This window comes from Bos taurus, chromosome 3, assembly GCF_002263795.3.
Source record: "Bos taurus isolate L1 Dominette 01449 registration number 42190680 breed Hereford chromosome 3, ARS-UCD2.0, whole genome shotgun sequence".
Taxonomy (NCBI): Eukaryota; Metazoa; Chordata; class Mammalia; order Artiodactyla; family Bovidae; genus Bos; species Bos taurus.
Window position 1 is genome coordinate 22,548,393 of NC_037330.1, and position 21,361 is coordinate 22,569,753.

Here is a 21,361-nt window from a genome sequence, read left to right on the forward strand (position 1 = left end):
GCTGACTGATCCTCAAAACTCTGACTACAGACCTAACTTAGTTCTTGTTTTCAGGGATATTTGTCATTGATTACAAGTTCTGGGTCATGATTACATGTTAGGTGTTGGGATAGGTAGTGGAATGGCTGTTGCATTCAACAGGATCTCAGAAACTATTTCTTGGGGGTCAGGGAACAGACTGGGGATATTTTGAAGGTTTGGTCTTTTGTTGTATCCACAAATGGAAACATGAAGATGGTGTTTCTCTTTCTCCACCAGTTGGCAGAGCTGGCTCCTGGAGGTAGTCTGGGAGAGTGACCTAGAGTTAGGAAATCTGGGGAGAGTAAAGGAATCCAGGGATCTACCTGATCAACAGCCAGTCCGAGCACAGAATGGATTCTGAGAGGGGCATCTTGTTTTTAGATTAACAGGGAACTGTGGCTGCAACCAGGACCGAATGAACTAACATCCAAGAGGGAACGTAGAACCGTCCAAGGCAAACTGAGATCACTAGCCATCTTACTCCCTGTAGCTGTTTGCTGATTCTGAGCATGGGCTGAAGACTGAGCTTTGCCCAGGCAGAAGGTATATGATGGGGGTAAAGTGAAACCAACAAAGCCATTAGTGGTATGTGGTGATGGAGGGAGGAGTTGAAAACTTGAAGGGCATCAATGCACAGCTATTTTTCTCTAAAGGACACTTATTGAAGTCTGGACTGCATAGGAGGCTTAAGAGCTACCATAAGAGCTCATAAAAAGTAGAGCAAAATCTCCCAAAACCCCTGGTTCTGTGGTAATAAAACCAGCTAGAGAAAAGGAACTTGTTTGAAGCACATGGTCCCAAGACATTTGTCAAGTATTGGACTAATGTGGGATAGGATACAAAAGAACTATCCTAAAAATTCTTAAAAGGCCAAGTGGTTTCCAAATAATTGCATTCCAAAACAAAACTCAAGAATACCTATAGGAGGGCTTCCCTGGTGTTCTGGAGGTTAAGCATCTGCCTTCCAATTTAGGGGACACAGGTGTCCAGGAAGATTCCACATGCCATGGAACAACTAAGCCTCTGAGCCACAACTACTCAGCCCATGTGCCACAACTACTGAAGCCCACACACCTAGAGCCTGTGCTCTGCAACAAGAGAAGTCACTGCAATCAGAAGCCTGTGCGCCACAACAAAGAGTAGCCCCTCTCATCGCAACTAGAGAAAGCCTGTGTGCAGCAATGAAGACCCAGTCAGAGATACACAAATACATCTTTAAAAAAAAAAAAAAAACTATCAATACAAAAATATCCAGCACATAAATAGTCACAACTTTGACACCCAATCAAAAATTACCAGACTTTTATTTCTGGTCAAAATAGAATAATAGGGACTAGATTTATCCTCCCATTGAAAACAACCAAAGACTCAGACAAAATATATTAAATAATGACTTTTAGATATTAAAAACCAAGCAATAAAGGACTTTAATCCCTGAAGAACAGGAAATTAATTTAGGCTGAATACTTTAAGAATTTCCCAGGTTGGATACTTTGAGAATTTCCAGTTTGGTAACTGCAAAGACCAACAACGCAGAATGCACGGGGTAGAATACCACAGGGGAGAAAGCAGCACAGAGATAGAGTTTAATAGATCACAGGCTAATCGCTTCCAGAAACACTCTCATAGACACATAGAAATAATGTTTTGCTATTTATTTGAGAATCCTATTTGGGCAAGTCAAGTTGACACATAAACCTTCACAACAGAATACTGTGGTTAAATCTCAAAAACACTAAGCTTAGCAAGAGAACCCAACAGAAAAGAGTATACACCATATTATCCAGAAATCAGATCAGTGATTATCTAAGGATGGAGTTTTCAATGGTAGGGATAGGAGAGAGGAAGAGATTACGAAAGAGCAGGAGGAAACCATGGGGGATGCTGGTTATGTTCATTAGTGAGGCTTCACAGGTATATATCCCCGGGTCAGGAAGATCCACTAGAGGAGGAAATGGGAACCCACTCCAGTACTCTTGTCGGAAGAACCCCATGGACAGAGAAGTCTGGTGAGGTACAGTCCATAGAGTCGCAAATAGTCAAAAGAGATTGAACGACAGGCCACCATACATATACACACAAACATATGTGTGTATATATATGGAAAGATCAAGTGTGCACTTTAAATATGTTTAGTTATTATATGTTAATTATACCCCAGTAAATAAAAAAAAATGTTAAGTAAAAAAATGGTGAAATACATATGTTTTTAGAAAACAAAAGCTGAGGAAACTCAACATCAGCAAAGGATATTACAAATATACTAAAAGTACTTTTTATGAAAGAATGAAAGTAATCCTAGTTAGAAACATGGCTATTTAGAATGGAATAAAGAATAATGAAAATGGTAGATGTGTGGGCAAAAAATATTTGATGACTTCAGGAATTTACAATAGTTTGTCAAGAGTAAAGCAAAAGTAAAATTTGCTAAAGGGAGTTATAGTTTTCCAAGAATCCTAGAAGTATTGTGAAAGTAATTATTTGTTGGGGGCCAGAGTGAGGTACTCCGCCCGTGACAAAGGTCATGAGGAAGGAGGCTCGACATACGCAAAGGTGGGATTGAGCCTCAGGAGTCCCCCTGGAACTCCTCGAGCATCTACCCCCATAACCAGAGCCTGCCTACTTTACTACTTTGTGCTCTTACCTACATCTCTGATTTTACAGGGGGCTGTCCCCCACCACCTCTTTCGGAGAAGGAGTTAACCTAGAGCTCCAGTCAATAAAAACTCTTGGGTGTGACAAGAGTGTTTTAACCTACAAACTCCTCTGAAGGTTCTCTAGCCTGCCTGACAGGCTCGTCGGGCCACATGTGATTGCTCACAGCCTCCCAACCGTGAGAGGCATGAGATGCTTTAAACCCTCTAAAAACAGGTTCTTTAGAGAAGTTAGAAAACTATAAGTATAGTGGGCTAATTAGAAATTGTGTTGGTGAAGGGTTTTTCATTTGTTGAGCCAGTGTTTGCTGCTAAGTCTCCACATCCCCTGCCCTTACACACATTAATGAATATATAGAAGAAATAAGTATTAACCTTTGATATTAATCACATTAGACCTTAGGCTAAGTAAATTCTTGCCTTAACTAAAACCCACTACACCCTCACCCTGTAGGAATGTAACTTTATTTGGGTGGCGTCTGTTTTGAGAATAATCAGCCCTGGAGAAATAAGTGTCCTGGTTGATTGACCGCTGTCACAAGGAGAGGGTCGTAAATTGTCAGCAGGCCCCCCTGGCCAGAAGATGATGTAACACCCCTAAGACCTCTGTATACCTTTGTATGAAGCACCTGACTTTGATAAAAGTCAGGACTGCTGACCCCGCGTGACTTTTGCATAACATCTCAGTGTATAAAAGTAGACCATGGAAAATAAAGAATTGGGATCAGTTTCTCGAAATACTGGTCTCCCCATGTCGCTCTCTCTCCCACTCTGGCTGAGTCTCCATCTGGAACACGGAACCCACCATGCTTACTAATTATGCCTGGGCTTCTAAGATCCGACCGGGGAGGCCTCAGTGTCTCCTCTCCTTCGGGAGAACGGAAGGACGCCTGCAGCCTACATAAGTGGTGCAAGCTTCTTGTCTTGAAGTTTTATTGGTCCCCCGCGTAAACCAAGCTACTCAGCCTCTTTTCTCCACTGAATTTTCCTACTGAGCTATTCTTATTCTATTACTCTTTATATCTTTAATTAATATCTAATTGAAGCTATTGTATCCTGATCTTCGCCTACGCCGTCTCTCCTTCAAATACCCTGGATCAGCCGGGGCTGGTCCCCGGCAATTTGTATAAAAATACACTAAATCATAAATGTTGCATGTTGAAATTTCTAAGGTAAAATCTCAAAGAATGGTACAGCAAGTTAATAGGAGAAAATGTAATAACATAAAATATTTGTCTAATCAAAAAGAAAGCAAAGAAGAAGGGTAAAGTGGAACATAAAACATATGGTTGGTGGTTCCTTTTTAAACCTTGATTGAGTTACAGCAACTTGTGTGCAAATCATGGCTTCAGGCCATTAAAAAATTATGGTAAATGTAAAAACCAAGTAATAAAGTGGTAGACATATACCCAGCTATAATAGTAATTATATTAAATTTCAAGAACTAAAAGATTCAAAGAACTAAAAGATTGCCAGACTTGGTAAGAAGAAAGTCTTGTCCTTGAGAATGTAAAGATTTTTTAAATTTGAAGGTAAGAAAGTAACTTCATATACATGCTCAGGAAGACAGAGGGGATATTATAGAGTACATGATCTTCCTGGAAACACTCTCAACCTTGGTATTAGAAATTGTTTTGTTTTCTTGTTTGGAGATTTTCTAATTGTTATATTAATAACAGCCATCCTAATGAGTGTGAAGTGAAACCTGAGCTTTTAATTTACACTGCACTAACACCACCCTTATGGCAGAAAGTGAAGAGGAACTAAAAAGCCTCTTGATGAAGGTGAAAGTGGAGAGTGAAAAAGTTGGCTTAAAGCTCAACATTCAGAAAACGAAGATCATGGCATCTGGTCCCATCACTTCATGGGAAATAGATGGGGAAACAGTGGAAACAGTGTCAGACTTTATTTTTCTGGCTCCAAAATCACTGCAGATGGTGACTGCAGTCACAAAATTAAAAGACGCTTACTCCTTGGAAGGAAAGTTATGACCAACCTAGATAGCATGTTCAAAAGCGAGACATTACTTTGCCACCAAAGGTCCATCTAGTCAAGGCTATGGTTTTTCCTATGGTCATGTATGGATGTGAGAGTTGGACTGTGAAGAAGGCTGAGCGCAGAAGAATTGATGCTTTTGAACTGTGGTGTTGGAGAAGACTCTTGAGAGTCCCTTGGACTGCAAAGGAGATCCAACCAGTCCATTCTGAAGGAAATCAGCCCTGGGATTTCTTTGGAAGGAATGATGCTAAAGCTGAAACTCCAGTACTTTGGCCACCTCATGCGAAGAGTTGACTCATTGGAAAAGACTCTGATGCTGGGAGGGATTGGGGGCAGGAGGAGAAGGGGACGACAGAAGATGAGATAGCTGGATGGCATCACTGACTCAATGGACGTGAGTCTGAGTGAACTCTGGGAGTTGGTGATGGACAGGGAGGCCTGGCGTGCTGTGATTCATGGGGTCGCAAAGAGTGGACACGACTGAGCGACTGATCTCATCTGATCTGAATAATCATTCACATTGACATCTTTTCATATGCTTATTGGCCATTTGTGTATCTTCTTTGAATAAATGTTCATTTAAGTGCTTTGCCCATTTCTAAATTGTTTCCTTTTTGTTGTTGAAAGAGTTTTTTATGTTTTTTGGATATCAATCCAAATATTGGATTATCCAATCCAAGTATTGGATATCAATCCAGATACTTGATTTGCAAATATTTTCTCCTTTTCTGTGGGCTCTTTTTTACTCTGATGATAGAAGCCCTTTGATGTACAAAATTTTTTCATTTTGATAAAGCCCAACTTATCTATTTGTTTCTTTTGTTGCCTGTGCCTTTGATGTTATACAAGAAATCATTGCCAAATTCAGTATCATAAAGCTTTCCCCCTATGTTTTGTTCTAAGAGTTTTATAGTTTTAGCTCTTACGTTTAGGTCTTTGATCAATTTTCTAGTAGTCACATATGGATGTGACAGTGGAACCATAAAGAAGGCTGAGTGCCAAAGAATTGATGCTTTTGAACTGTGGTGTTGGAGAAGACTCTTGAGAGGCCCTTGGACTGCAAGGAGATCAAACCAGTCAATCCTAAAGGAAATCAACATTGAATATTCACTGGAAGGACTGATGCTGAAGCAGAAGCCCCAATACTTTGGCCACCTGATGGGAAAAGCCAACTCATTAGAAAAGACCCTGATCCTGGGAAAGATTGAAGGCAGGTGGAGAAGGAGATGACAGAGGATAAGATGGTTGGATGGTATCACTGACTCAATGGACATGAGTTTGAGCATGCTCCGGGAGATAGTGAAGGACAGGGAAGCCTGGCATGCTACAGTCCATAGGGTTGCAAAGAGTCAGATATGACTGAACGACTGAACAACAACAACAACAAATGTGTATGGTGTTAAATAAGAGTTCAACTTTATTCTAGTGCAGGTAGATATCCATTTCCCTCAGAACTTTTTGTTGAAAAGGCTGTCCTTTCATTTACTGAATGGTCTTGGCACCTCTTGTTGAAAATCATTTGACCATATAAGTAAGAGTTCATTTCTGGACTCTATACTATTCCACTGGTCTACGTCTGTCATTATGCCAGTACCACATTGTTTTGATTACTGTCTCTTTGCTGCTGCTGCTGCTGCTGCTAAGTCACTTCAGTCATGTCCGACTCTGTGCAACCCCATAGACGGCAGCCCACCAGGCTCCCCCGTCCCTGGGATTCTCCAGGCAAGAACACTGGAGTGGGTTGCCATTTCCTTCTCCAATGCATGAAAGTGAAAAGTGAAAGTGAAATTGCTTGGTCGTGTCCGACCCTCAGTGATCCCATGGACTGCAGCCTACCAGGCTCCTCCATCCATGGGATTTTCCAGGCAGGAGTACTGGAGTGGGGTGCCATTGCCTTCTCCGCTGTCTCTTTGCAGTAGGTTTTAAAATCAGGAAATGTGTTTTCCAACTTTGTTCTTAATTTTCAAAATTGTTTTGGATATTCAGGAGTCCTTGAAATTCCATTTAAGAATTTTAAGGTGGATTTTTCTATTTTTGCAAAAAAAAAAGTTAGAATTTTGATATGGAATGCATTGGATCTGTAGATCATTTGGGGCAATATGGATATCTTAGCAATATTGTCTTCTAATTCATGAACATTGGCCATTTTCCCACTTATTTTTGTCTTCTTTAATTTCTTTCAGCAGTGTTTTGTAGTTTCATTGTGTAAGTCTTTCATCCCCTTCATTGATTCCCAAATATGCTATTCTTTTTGAGACAAATAGAATTGTTTTATTAATTTCCTTTTCTAGTTGTTCATTGTTAGGATACAGAATCACAACTGATTTTTGTGTGTTGATTTTGTATCCTGCTATTTTGCTGAATTCATTTATTATTTCTAACTTGTGTGTGTAGAATCTTTACAGTTTCTTTCTGACATCATGTCATATGTGAACAGAGATAATTTACTTCTTTTCCAAATTAGATGGCTTTTAGCTCCCTACCTTCTTATCCCAAGAATCTTCTGAGAGATTCTCTACACTCTCCAAAGATGTAGGAAAGACCCTTCTTAGGAAGACTCAGCTTATACCATCCATTCCCAGCAACATTTTCCTGTGGTGAGCTCTAATGAGTATGGGATTATTCTCGAAAATTCTCACTGTTTCACCTTCCCAGTGGCAAGACATGTTTTTGTCCTGTACTCTATGCCCCTCCTCTATGCTGTTAGACTACCCAAAGGTTAGTACAGTTGCCACATTCTGATAAAAGTACCTGTTTTGAGCATTTATGTCTTACAAATTTGAGGTTCTCAAGGAGAACTTGACTGACTCTGTGACACCAGTGCCTAGCATGGTGTCAGGAAAATGAATTACTCAATGAATATTCATGAAATAATGTGTATAAAATCCTTTGTAAACTGAAAGTACAGAAGACAATAATTATTAAAATTTCTTTACACACAATGATCCTTTTTTCCTTAGCCCCTCCTGATCCTAGGAAGAAGAACCATTAAGGTAAAATTTGTTACACTTATTCAAGCATCTTTCATTCCTACTAATCGAAAAGTTATTTGGTAGGCATCTACTATGAGGACAGCCCCAAGGTTGAATTCTGGAATGTGCAGCAGAGTCTCATGATGATATACTCCTCTCCTTGGAGGTGATGCTTCCTAGCAGTATAGATAAGCCTTGGGTCCATCCTGTGGACCTCCTTGGCCAGGTGCACAATTCACTATGGGATAAGTACTCTCTTAGACCTCACTGCTCAGCACGGGCTGCCACTTAAGGAGTTGGATATTGTTGTAGGCAATTTTTGTTTTCCCCTCAAGCTTTCCTAACCTAGCCTGAAGACTGTCCTTATTCTTATCCTCTAAGGCTACCAAAAGACTGCCATCAGCTTATCCTTCTATAACACATGCTTTGATAACTCTCTAGCCCTGCAAATACTTTCTTCCAATTAGTTCCTCAGTTATATGTCGTCAGGGCATAGGCTAAGTATAATGTTTATTCAACAAATACATACACTGAGGACTATGCCCTGGCTTTGGCTGAAGTGCCTAGTGGCTGTTTAACACACACAAAGTTCATCACAGTTCAAAGAGAACACTAGAGCAGAAAGAAACTGTCAAGCACACAAGATAAGACCAAGGCCTGACTGACTCAGCTGGCAAAAATACAATGAACCACTTTTACATGCAGTTTATTACTTACATAAGCAGTGAAAAAGAGTAGTCAAATGGACCAGCTCCCTGGGCCATTGTCCTGCACACAAAAAGTCACCACCAAAACAAAAGGGGACTATGACTGCCATGTGAGTTGTAGGATACCCACTGCTGAGGAGCCAATTCTAGACTGGAACTAAATGGTTTTACCATCTCAGCTATGCCCTGAGAAAAGCAGGCAGAAAGCATCATTTCTCATCAAAACTTGGTAGGCATTGATAACCTATCTCATGAGAGACTATCAGGGCAAGTGGGATGTTCAAGTAACTGCAGGATCTTCAAGCCAAGTGGGATCTTCAAGCCCCCTGTCCTCTCGTGTTCTAGAGGATAAAAAGAGATTCTGCCAAAGCTCAGATTAGCTGCAATTTAAGCCTGCGTGACCTATGTGAATACAAAGACAATCTCCAGGGCAGGGGTGTTCCTCTGCAGGAAACTTGGAAAACTGGAAAAATTAAAGATAACAACCTAATTTTATAGATGAAGAAACTGAGGCTTACAAAGATTAAGAAACATGCTAGAGCTCCCACAGCTTGTTGGTGGCATTGCTATCTTTATAAATCTGGGAGCCTTAAGACTTCCAGGCCAGTGCTCTTTGCACTCTAGCCACACAGCCACATATTAGAATATCAGAGTGGAATAAACCATGATCTTCATGACAGAGGATGAGATGGTTGGATGGCATCACTGACTCAATGGACATGAGTTTGGGTAAACTCCGGGAGTTGGTGATGGACAGGGAGGCCTGGCGTGCTGCAGTCCATGGGGTTGCAAAGAGTCGGACACCACTGAGAGACTGAACTGAACCAAACTGAACTCACGTTTAAGATGAAAAAATTAGAAGATTCCTGTCCAGGAAAAATATATCCTCATGGATTTCACGGTGTATTTTTCATGCTCAGTCACCTTTCAATCCCTAGCTGACAAAATTAGACAAAGGAACACATAAATAATAATTAACATTCATCACAATTGCAATATATTTAGTAATTATCTATATAATGTTTGACTATTAGAAGATAATCTTTGTGAGAGTAAGACCTGCCTTGTTTTTGCCTCCTTACTATACAGGTCCTTGCCACATAGAACAGTCAATAAATACTTGTTGAATGGATGAATAAAAATCATTATAAACAGATAATTTTTACATTATATTACAAACAACCAGTATTCCTTAGTTCCAAGTGTGTATGCTAAGTTGCTTCAGTTGTGTTCAACTTGTTGCAACCCTATGGACTGTAGCCCGCCAGGCTCCTCTGTCCACACTCCAGGCAAAAGTGCTGGAGTGGATTGCCATTTCCTCCTGCAGGAGATCTTACCGACCCAGGGATCAAACCCGGGTCTCTTATGTCTCCTGCATTGGCAGGCTGGTTCTTTATGACTAGCACAACCTAGGAAGCCCAAGTGTATTCCTCACAAAATCCTTTACTGGGCCTAGATTGAAGAAATAAAACCATGGATTTGAAAAAGATTTTATTGGATTTGAATACCAGATCCACCTCTTTAAATATGCAATTTTTTGAGCCTCATTATCCCATTTTACAAAATAGAGAATATAACATTACATATAGATCTTTTAGATGATTTTTCGATATATGTGTGTGTGTGTGTGTGTATGGATGTGTGTGTTACTGAGTCCAAGCTCACTCTGTTCACTGCATGACAGAGCAATAAATCCAAGAGACATGGTGTTCAGGCAAGAAATATAACTTCATTTGGAAAGCTGGCAGACTGAGAAGATAGCAGATTGTCTCAAAACAACCATCTTATTGGGGTCTGGATGCCAGGTTCTTTTATAGAGCACAGAGTTGGGAGAGGTGAGGAAATAAAGTAAAAACGGTACTAATCTTGCAAATATCTTCTAGAATGGCAAGACTCAGGGAGGGGATGTGCTAACTTCTTCCATCCTGTAGCCACCCAAAAGTGGGAAGGGTCCTGATCAAAGGTACATTGGCTTAATATTCATGCAGCTGAGGTGGCATTCCGCGAGGCAGTCCATTATGGATAAACAGTATCCTTTAAGTGAAAAAAAGCGGTGGGAAGCAAAAGTTAAAGAAACACATCCAACATGGAGTCATAATTGGCTCTGACACTGAAAGCTCAGCTTCTCTGTACATCAGTACCGAATCAAATCTTGGAGACAGAGTTTTGGGCAAAGTAGATACAAAAAGGCAAAACGGTTGTCTGAGGAGGACTTATAAATACCTGAGAAAAGAGAAGCAAAAGGCAAAGAAAAACAGGAAAGATATACCCACCTGTATGCAGAATTCCAAAGAATAGCAAGGAAAGATAAGAAAGCCTTAAGTCAAGAAATAGAGGAAAACAATAGAATGGGAAAACTAGCGATCTCTCAAGAAAATTAGAGATATCAAAGGAACATTTCATGCAAAGATGGGCACAATAAAGGACAGAAATGGTATGGACCTAACAGAAGCAGAAGATATTAAGAAGAGGTGGCAAGAATACACAGAAGAACTGTACAAAAAAGGTCTTAATGACTCAGATAACCATGATGGTGTGGTCATTCTCCTAGAGCCAGACACCCCAGAGTGTGAAGTCAAGTGGGCCTTAGGAAGCACTATTAAGAACAAAGTTAGTGGAGGTGATAGAATCCCAGCTGAGCTATTTCAAATCCTAAAAGATGATGCTGTGAAAGTGCTGCACTCAATATGCCAGCAAATTTGGAAAACTCATCAGTGGCCACAGGACTGGACATTTCAGTTTTCATTCCAATCCCAAAGAAGGGCGATACTAAAGAATGTTCAAACTGCCACACAATTGCATTCATTTCACATGCTAACAAGGTGCTCAAAATCCTTCAACCTAGGCTTCAACAGTGCATGAATTGAGAACTTCCAGGTGTACAAGTGGATTTAGAAAAGGCAGAGGAACCAGAGATCAAATTGCCAATATCCGTTGGATCATAGAAAAAGCAAGAGAATTCCAAAAAAACATCGACTTCTGCTTCATTGACTACACCAAAGCCTTTAACTGTATGGATCACAACAGACTGTGGGAAATTCTTAAAGAGATGGGAATACCAGACCACCTTACCTGCCTCTTGAGAAATCTATATGCAGGTCAAGAAGCAACAGTTAAAACTGAACATGGAACAGACTGGTTCCAAATTGGGAAAGGAGTATGTCAAGGCTGTATATTGTCATCTTGCTTGTTTAACTTATATGCAGAAATATAAACATTATTCGAAATGCCAGACTGGATGAAGCACAAGCTGGAATCAATATTGCTGGGAGAAATATCAATAACCTCAGATACACAGATGACACCACCCTTATGGCAGCAAGTGAAGAAGAACTAAAGAGCCTCTTGATGAAAGTGAAAGAGGAAAGTGAAAAAGTTGGCTTAAAACTCAACATTCAGAAAACTAAGATCATGGTATCCGGTCCCATCACTTCATGGCAAATAGATGAGGAAACAATGGAAACAGTGAGAGACTTTATTTTTGGGGGGCTCCAAAATCACTGCAGATGGTGACTGCAGCCATGAAATTAAAAAATGCTTACTGCTTGGAAGAAAAGCTATGACAAACCTAGACAGCATATTACAAAGCAGAGACATTACTTTGCCAACAAAGGTCCATCTAATCAAAGCTATGGTTTTTCCCATAGTCATGTATGGATGTGAGAGTTGGATCATAAAAAAAGCTGAGCACTGAAGAATTGATGCTTTTGAACTGTGGTGTTGGAGAAGACTCTTGAGAGTCCCTTGGACTGCGAGGAGATCCAACCAGTCCATCCTAAAGGAGATCAGTCCTGGGTGTTCATTGGAAGAACTGATGCTGAAGCTGAAACTCCAATACTTTGGCCACCTGATGTGAAGTACTGACTCATTAGAAAAGATCCCGGTGCTGGGAAAGATTGAAGGCAGAAGAAGAAGGGGACAACAGAGGATGAGATGTTGGATGGCATCACTGACTCAATGGACATGAGTCTGAGCAAGTTCCAGGAGTTGGTGGTGGACAGGGAAGCTTGGCGTGCTGCAATCCATGGGGTCACAAAGAGTCGAACATGACTGAGCAACTGATCTGAACTGACTGGTGCAGCATGCAGTAGCAGAGCTTGGATTGGTTAGCTATTACTTGATATGACTATCTCCAATTTCAATCCAAAACCATAAGGTTCTTCCTCAACTCTTCCCATTTCATATTTTTGTCCTCCTTCTTCCAAGTTGATAACCTTGATTCCTGACAATATCAACATTTTTACTAATTTCTCTATCTCACAACACAAGACACCTTCAGAATTATTATACCAGTTCTGCAACCAACCTCTTAAGAGTCCCTTGGACAGTAAGGAGATCAAAGCAGTCAATCCTGAAGGAAGTCAACTCTGAATAGTCATTGGAAGGACTGATGCTGAAGCTCCAATGCTTTGGACACATGATGTAAAGAGCTGACTCATTGGAAAAGACCCTGATGCTGGGAAAGATTTAGGGCAGGAGAAGTGGGTGGCAGAGGATGAGATGGTTGGATGGCATTACTGACTCAATGGACATGAGCTGCAGCAATCTCCGGGAGATAGTGAAGGACAGGGAAGTGTGTTGAGCTTCACTTCATGGGGTCGCAAAGAACTGGAGATAACTTAGCAACTGAACAACCACAACGATGACCAACCTTAAATGTATCAAGTAAAGTTCACGATGTCCTTAGGATATACCCCACTATGAGTTTATAGACAAGCATGCGTTCAAATTTTACTTGAATTAATTATATTCTATGTGGTTATATTATCATTTAATGCATAATTAAATTCATTTATTCTGCTTTTATTTTTTAGTTTTAAGATTAGCTTTTTTATCCTCTTTCAGAATATGTAAAACAGTGACACGGTTAAAAAATGAAAACTGTATTAAGATTACACTTAGAAAAAAGCCTCACCCATCTCCATATCTCAGACTCCATTTCCATGTAACCCTAGATAAAAACATTTCCCCTATTTTCTGACCTATATATGTGCTGCTGAAGTGAGCACAAAGAATACTGGAGTGGGTTGCCATGCCCTCCTCCAGAGGATCTTCCCAACCTGGGATCAAATCGAGGTCTTCCACATTGTAGGCGGATTCTTTACCATCTGAGCCACCAAGAAAGCCCAAGAATACTGGAGTGGGTAGCCTATCCCTTCTCCAGGGGAACTTCCTGACCCAGAAATTGAATTGGAGTCTCCTGCATTGCAGGTGGATTCTTTATCAGCCGAGCCATCCGTTTCCCCTTCTCCTTACACAAAAAATAGCATCCTGTTTCGATAGGTTGGGACCTGGGATACTTTACTGGAGTGCTTTCACCTGGACAAATATCTCCTAGAGCAATAGAATACAAAGAAACTATAACATACTAAACATAACTGCACACCTTCACAGTTGGGGCAATTATGAACAATAACATACAAAAAGGCCACAAACCAACTGCCATTTCTGAGGTGCCTGGAACAAAAGCAGGGTACTGTACCTGTCCCCTGCACACAACACCACCAAAGGGGTGGAAAGACCACCTCTAAGCTAGATCCCCAGACCAACTCATGGCCACCCACATTGTTAATCCTTTTAACAACCCAAGCAGTTTCTCTCTGGGAGCAAGCCAGGGCACCTGTTTCTCGCTTTCACTCCCTTGTACTATAGCACCAGCACCCATAAAACTTTATCTGAAATTCTCATCTGACCTCTTATCAATTTCTATTGACTTAAGAGTCCAAGGACTGGGATCGGTAACACTGTGTACCTGCTCTTTTGTACCTTGCCTTTTTCCCCCTCATAAAAACACATTCTGGAAATAACTCTGTACTGATTCATAGAGATATTCTTCACATTTATGGCTTCAAAGTACTCCATGTGTGTATGCATTAATTGGTCATTCTTAAATATGGGGAGTGGGGACCAATCATTGTGAAATTATCAACCTTTATGATCACATTCATTTCACAAGCACAGATAGTGTTAGTAGGGGGAAGGTAGTTTTGAGAGCCATTTAGAGGATAGTATGAGGATGAGGACAGATTCCAGAAGAACCCACCTGTAGGAGATTGCTGCTCAGCTCACTAACCAAACCTTCCTCTGCCCCACTTGGTCCTAGTGAAGCTCCAGCTTCATCCCCAGGGATCCTCCCAGAATTCTGGCACCTTCTCCAAGTTCTCTCCCCAAAGAGGCTCTCCTTTCCTCCCCAATTAAATTGCTTCTGCACTGGCATCTGAAGCATCTTTCTTTCATTTTTAAATTTTCCTTTCTTTTTTAGACAAAAGCAACACGTGTATATATTCTCTTTGTAAGTTACATAATAGAATGTATAAGGAAAAAAGTCAGTTCTTCTTCTCAACACTAACTTTCCTAAGAATAACCACTGTCAACAGGACATAAACCACAGCTCTGGTTTATTTATAACTGCCTGTTGAATCTGACTAATATACTTTGGTCTAAGGGGCTCCAATAGTTTGGCTACCTGATGCGAAGAACTGACTTATTGGAAATGACCCTGATGCTGGGAAAGATTGAAGGCCGGAGGAGAAGGGGACAACAGAGGATGAGATGGTTGGATGGCATCACCGACTCCATGGACATAAGTTTGAGCAAGCCCTGGGAGTCGGTGTGATGGACAGTGAAGCCTGGCGGGCTGCACTCCATGGAGTCGAAAAGAGTGGGACAGGACTGAGCAACTGAACTGAAGGGGCAAAACCTCTTTTCTCTTCCCTCCCTTCCCACACAAAGTGTAAGATCCCAGCTTCTAGTCAAGACTTATGAGTGTCTAGATGCTCAGATGTTGGGTTGTGCAAAGATGGTGGCAGGAGATCTTTGACAGAATCTCTGGGCCACTGGAAATTTTAAAATGAGAAGGTTGGCTGAGGAAGGTTGGAAGTTCTATGATCTATTCATCCTTCTTCTGCCTGAATTCTAAAGCTAGAAAGTTGCTTTTTCAACCCGCGCTTGTAGTCAAAAGGGAGGAGCATACTTTTTCCGCCTCCATGCATCTATTTTAGTCGGTAGTTTGTTGGATTTTCAATTTCAAGGTCCTGAAAAATCACCCAGTTCTTTGCATTTTCCGGCATCTACAGCACTCCATCACTGTGCGCTGTACCTGACATAGCCACGAGGGGGAGAAACGAGGAGCCCCTGATTTTTCTCAATGTAAGCCGTAAATGAATGACGAGAGTGCTGGAGGTTCACTTTCGTGGAATTTGACAAATCAGTCAGGAGCTGCGCCGAACCCAAGGTTCTTAATTTTGAAGCCACTCTAGTTCCAGGATGGTCCCAGGCGGGCTAAAGGCCAGCGCTGCCCAGGCCTCGAGCACTGGCTAAGGACACTCAGCCACTCTCTCCAGCAAAGACCCCCAAAGGATCCTGACCGAGAGGCAATCGGGCTTCTCCCATGAGGAAACTGTTCCTCACCTCCCTGTCAGACTGTAGCCGCTCTTCCCCATGTTCTGACAGCCTGTGCTTCGTACTGGGCCGGGAGCAAGAAAACTGAGGACGAGTGGTAGGCAACGAAGCAGACGAAGGAAGCGGGCGGCATGAGGGGGAAGACTGAAAGGAACGCGGAGAGGAGAGAGAAGGGGTGTAGAGAACAGAATGGTAGGTGGAGGCGGAGGATGGGGCAATCCCACAGAGTCCCAAGAACTGTTCTGGGGGAGTTCAGAGCTCCCCGGGCAGCGGGAACAGGACAACTTCAAAGGGGAAAGGGACTTTTTTTTCCCCTCACGGGAATTTTACCTCGGGGCAGAAAACTCTAGAAATGCCGGTAGAGCAGGTGCATTTGGAGGAGGCCTAGAAGCCCTTCCCTGTCACTCACCCAGAATGGATTTCGTCTCCATTCGACGACGTCCCAACCTGAAGAGACGGCCGCGGGCGCCCCCGGGCGTCGCGGAGGAAGCGGCTGGTGATGGAATGACGGGAGCCCAGGCAGGGAGGCGGGTCTTGGGCCCGCACGGTTGCGTGTGGCCTGGCTCAGCCTCGGGAGAACGAGGCGGCCGTGGGTAATGGTGAGCGCTCTGGACTCTGAATCCAGTGATCCGAGTTCGAGTTTCAGTGGGCCTTTTACCTTTAGGCTGCGCCCAGTGTCTTTTACTCGTGCGGCCCGAAGCTTTGAGGGCCGAGTCCTGGACCCCGTTAGGCTCCCACTTCAACCTGCTGGACTCTGCTCCAATAAGACACCATTGACAAAGAAGGCCATGACCCTTTCCTTCTATTCATAGAAGATTTTACTTTGAGACTTTCGAAGGACCCTCTCACCGAGTTAAACTGTCTTTTACCACCAAGAACATTGATCTACTCAAGAGTGGTTTCTGCCCAGAAAGCCTGAAAGTTGCTCCATGTTTATTTTTGCTATATTTCCTTTTGCTTTTTGTGGGGATACTGTAGATTAGGTAAATCCTTTGTAATGTATGTGGCTGCTAATTTAGGCATCCTATTGTCTTCCTTAAAGTTGACTGGCAGGTACCCTCTCCTCCCCACTTTCCCTTCTCTTATCTTGCAGGACCTCAGGAGGTACAGGACACCTGAGACCACAAGTAAAGGACTACAGGCTGGAGATTCCATGGCCAGTGATGTGCACATCCAGGGATTCGAGGTCTATTCAGTAGACTGTGTAAAGGAAAATTTCATGGAGGTGATCAGCAGGTTTCTCCTCAGCAATATACACATTTCTACCTAACTCTTCATTCAGGCCCTCCCTCCTCTACTTGAGGAACATTTAATCTTTATTTAATCTTTATTTTGTACATGAAATGTCAAGTTCTAAATAGGCCCTGTTCTCCCATCTATATCTGTCAACCATTTCCAGCTGTCAATACAGTAGGCATCCTGCATCTCTCTGTACCTGATCAGTCCAGTTCAGTCGCTTAGTCCATCTGAGCCTTTGTGACCCCATGGACTGCAGCACAACAGTATTCCCTGTCTATCACCAACTCTCAGAGCTTTCTCAAACTCATGTCCATTGAGTCAGTGATGCCACACAACTGTCTCATCCTCTCTTGTCCCCTTCTTCTCCTGCCTTCAATCTTTCCCAACATCAAGGTCTTTTCCAAGGAGTCAGTTCTTCCCATTAGGTGGCCAAGTATTGGAGTTTCAGCTTCAGCATCAGTCTTTCCAATGAACACCCAGGACTGATCTCCTTTAGGACTGACTGGTTTGATCTCCTTGCAGTCCAAAGGACTCTCAAGGGTCTTCTCCAACACCACAGTTCAAAAGCATCAATTCTTCGGCACTGAACTTTGACATATTCCTTTCCTGATTTGGAACCAGTCTGTCGTTCTGTGTCCAGTTCTAACTGTTGCTTCTTGACCTGCATATAGATTTCTCAGAAGGGCAGGTAAGGTGGTCTGGTAGTCCCATCTCTTTAAGAATTTTCCACAGTCTGTTGTGATCCATACAGTCAAAGGCGTTGGCATAGTCAATAAAGGAGAAGTAGATGTTTCTCTGGAACTCTCTTGCTTTTTCAATGATCCAATGGATGTTGGCAATTTGATCTCTGGTTTGATCTCTGCCTTTTCTAAGTCCAGCTTGAACATCCATACGTGATTACTGGAAAAACCATAGCTTTGACTATATGGATCTTTGTTGGTAAAGTAATGTCTCTGCTTTGTAATATACTGTCTAGGTTGGACATAGCTTTTCTTCCAAGGAGTAAGCGTTTTTTAATTTCATGGCTGCAGTCACCATCTGCAGTGATTTTCGAGCCCAAGAAAATAAAGTCTGCCACTGTTTCCATTGTTTCCCCATGTATTTGACATGAAGTGGTGGGACCAGATACCATGATTTTAGTTTTTTGCATGTTGAGTTTTAAGCCAGCATTTTCATTCTCTTTCACTTCATCAAGAGGCTCTTTAGTTCTTCGTCACTTTTTGCCCTAAGGGTGGTGTCATCTGCGTATCTGAGGTTATTGATATTTCTCCTGGCATTCTTGATTCCAGCTTGTGTTCATCCAGCCTGGCATTTCACATGATGTTTATATTTCTGCATATAAGTTAAATAAGTAGGATGACAATATACAGCCTTGACCTACTCTTTTCCCAATTAGGAACCAGTCTGTTGTTCCATGTCCAGTTCTAACTGTTGCTTCTTGACCTGCATATGGATTTCTCAGGAGGCAGGTAAGGTGGTCTGGTATTCGCATCTCTTTAAGAATTTTCCACAATCTCTTGTGATCCACACAGTCAAAGGCTTTGGCATAGTCAATAAAGCAGAATAGATGTTTCTCTGGAACTCTCTTGCTTTCTCAATGATCCAGAAGATATTGGCAATTTGATCTCTAGTTCCTCTGCCTTTTCTAAATCCAGCTTGAACATCTGGAAGTTCTCAATTCACATACTGCTGAAGCCTGGCTTGGATAATTTTGAGCATTACTTTGCTAGCGTGTGAGATAGTGCAATTGTGCAGTAGTTTGAGCATTCTTTGGCATTGCCTTTCTTTGGGATTGGGATGAGAACTGACCTTTTCCAGTCCTGTGGCCATTACTGAGTTTTCCAAATGTGCTGGCATATTGAGTGCAGCACTTTCACAGCATCATCTTTTAGGATTTGAAATAGCTCAACTGGAATTCCATCACCTCCACTAGCTTTGTTCGTAGTGATACTTCCTAAGGCCCACTTGACTTTGCGCTCCAGGATGTCTGGCTCTGGTGAATGATCACACCATTGTGGTTATCTGGGTCATGAAGATCTTTTTTGTATAATTCTTCTGTGTATTCTTGCCACCTCTTAATATCATCTGCTTCTGTTAGGTCCATACCATTTCTGTCCTTTATTGTGCCCATCTTTGCATGAAGTATGTAAATCATGAAATTCCAGATGTTCAAGCTGGTTTTAGAAAAGGCAGAGGAACCAGAGATCAAATTGCCAACATCTGTTGGATCATTGAAAAAGCAAGAGAGTTCCAGAAAAACATCTGTTTCTGCTTTATTAACTATGTCAAAGCCTTTGACTGTGTGGATCACCACAAACTGTGGAAAAAGCCAGACCACCTGACCTGCCTTTTGAGAAATCTGTATGCAGGTCAGGAAGCAACAGTTAGAACTGGCCATGGAACAACATACTGGTTCCAAATAGAGAATGGAATGCATCAAGGCTGTATATTGTCACCCTGCTTATTTAACTTATATGCAGAGTACGTCATGAGAAATGCTGGGCTGGATGAAGCACAAGCTGGAATCAAGATTGCTAGGAGAAATATCAATAACCTTAGTTATGCAGATAACACCACCCTTATGGCAGAAAGCGAAGAAAAGCTAAAGAGCCTTTTGATGAAATTGAAAGAGGAGAGTGAAAAAGTTGGCTTGAAGCTCAACATTCAAAAAACTGAGATCATGGCATCCGGTCCCATCACTTCATGGCAAATAGATAGGGAAACAGTGGAAACAGTGACAGACTTTATTTTTGGGGGCTCCAAAATCACTGCAGATGGTGACTGCAGCCATGAAATTAAAAGACACTTACTCCTTGGAAGAAAAGTTATGACCAACCTAGAAAGCACATTAAAAAGCAGAGACACTACTTTTCCAACAAAGGTCTGTCTCGTCAAGGCTATGATTTTTCCAGTAGTCATGTATGGATGTGAGAGATGGATGATAAAGAAAGCTGAGTACCGAAGAATTGATGCTTGAACTGTGGTGTTGGAGAAGACTCTTGAGAGTCCCTTGGACTGAAAGGAGATCAAATCAGTCCATCCTAAAGGAAATCAGTCCTGAATATTCATTGAAAGAACTGATGTTGAAGCTGAAACTCCAATACTTTGGCCACCTGATGCGAAGAACTGACTTGTTGGAAAAGACCCTGATGCTGGGAAAGATTGAAGGCAGAAGGAGAGGGGGATGACAGGCAATGAGATGGTTGGATGGCATCACCGAATCAATGGACTTGAGTTGAATAAACTCCAGGAATTGGTGATGGACAGGAAGGCCTGGCGTGCTACAGTCCATGGGGTTGTGAAGAGTCGGATACAACTGAGTGGCTGAACTGAATTGAACTTGCATGAAATGTTCCCTTGCTGTATCTAATTTTCTTGAAGAGATCTCTAGTCTTTCTGATTCTATTGTTTTCCTCTATTTCTTTGCACTGATCACTGAGGAAGGCTTTCTTCTCTCTCCTTGCTATTCTTTGGAATTCTGCAAGTTATGGGTATGTCTTTCCTTTTCTCCTTTGCCTTTCTTTAGCTTCTCTTCTTTTCTCAGCTATTTGTAAGCCCTCCTCATACAATCATTTTGCCTTTTTGCATTTATTTTTCTTGGGATGGGCTTGATCACTGCCTCCTGTACAATGTCATAAACCTCCATCCATCATTCTCTGGCACTCTATCAGATCTAATCCCTTGAATCTATTTGTCACTTCCACTGTATAATCATAAGGGGTTTGATTAGGTCATACTTGAATGGTTTAGTGGTTTTTCCTACTTTCTACAATTTAAGTCTTAATTTGGCAATAAGAAGTTCATGATCTGAGCCACAATCAGCTCCTGGTCTTGTTTTTGCTGACTGTATAGAGCTTCTCCATCTTTGGCCACAAAGAATATAATCAATATGATTTTGGTATTGACCATCTGGTGATGTCCATGTGTAAAGTCTTATCATGAGTTGTTGGAGGAGGGTGTTTGCTATGACCAGTGCGTTCTCTTGGCAAAACTCTGTTAGCCTTTGCCCTGCTTCATTTTGTATTCCAAGGCCAAAATTGCCTGTTATTTCAGGTATTTCTTGGCTTCCTACTTTTGCATTCCAGTCCCCTATAATGAAAAGGACATTGTTTTTTGGGTATTCTAGAAGGTCTTGTAGGTCTTCATAAAACTGTTCACCTTTGGCTTCTTCAGCATTACTGGTTGGGTCATAGACTTGGATTACTGTGATATTGAATGGTTTGCCTTGGAAATGAACAGAGATCATTCTGTCATTTTTGAGACTGCACCCAAGTACTGCATTTCAGACTCTTTTCTTGACTATGAAGGCTACTCCATTTCTTCTAAGGGATTCTTGCCCACAGTAGTAGATATAATGGTCATCTGAGTT

The 21,361-nt window shown here is 41.9% G+C and overlaps 1 long non-coding RNA gene across 2 annotated transcripts in view; it reads right to left on the reverse strand.

Moving 5' to 3' along the window:
• LOC112445956 (uncharacterized) overlaps positions 1-21,361 on the reverse strand; it is a 35,981-nt gene that overhangs the window by 4,534 nt on the left and 10,086 nt on the right. The gene's annotated exons all lie outside the window — the stretch shown is intronic.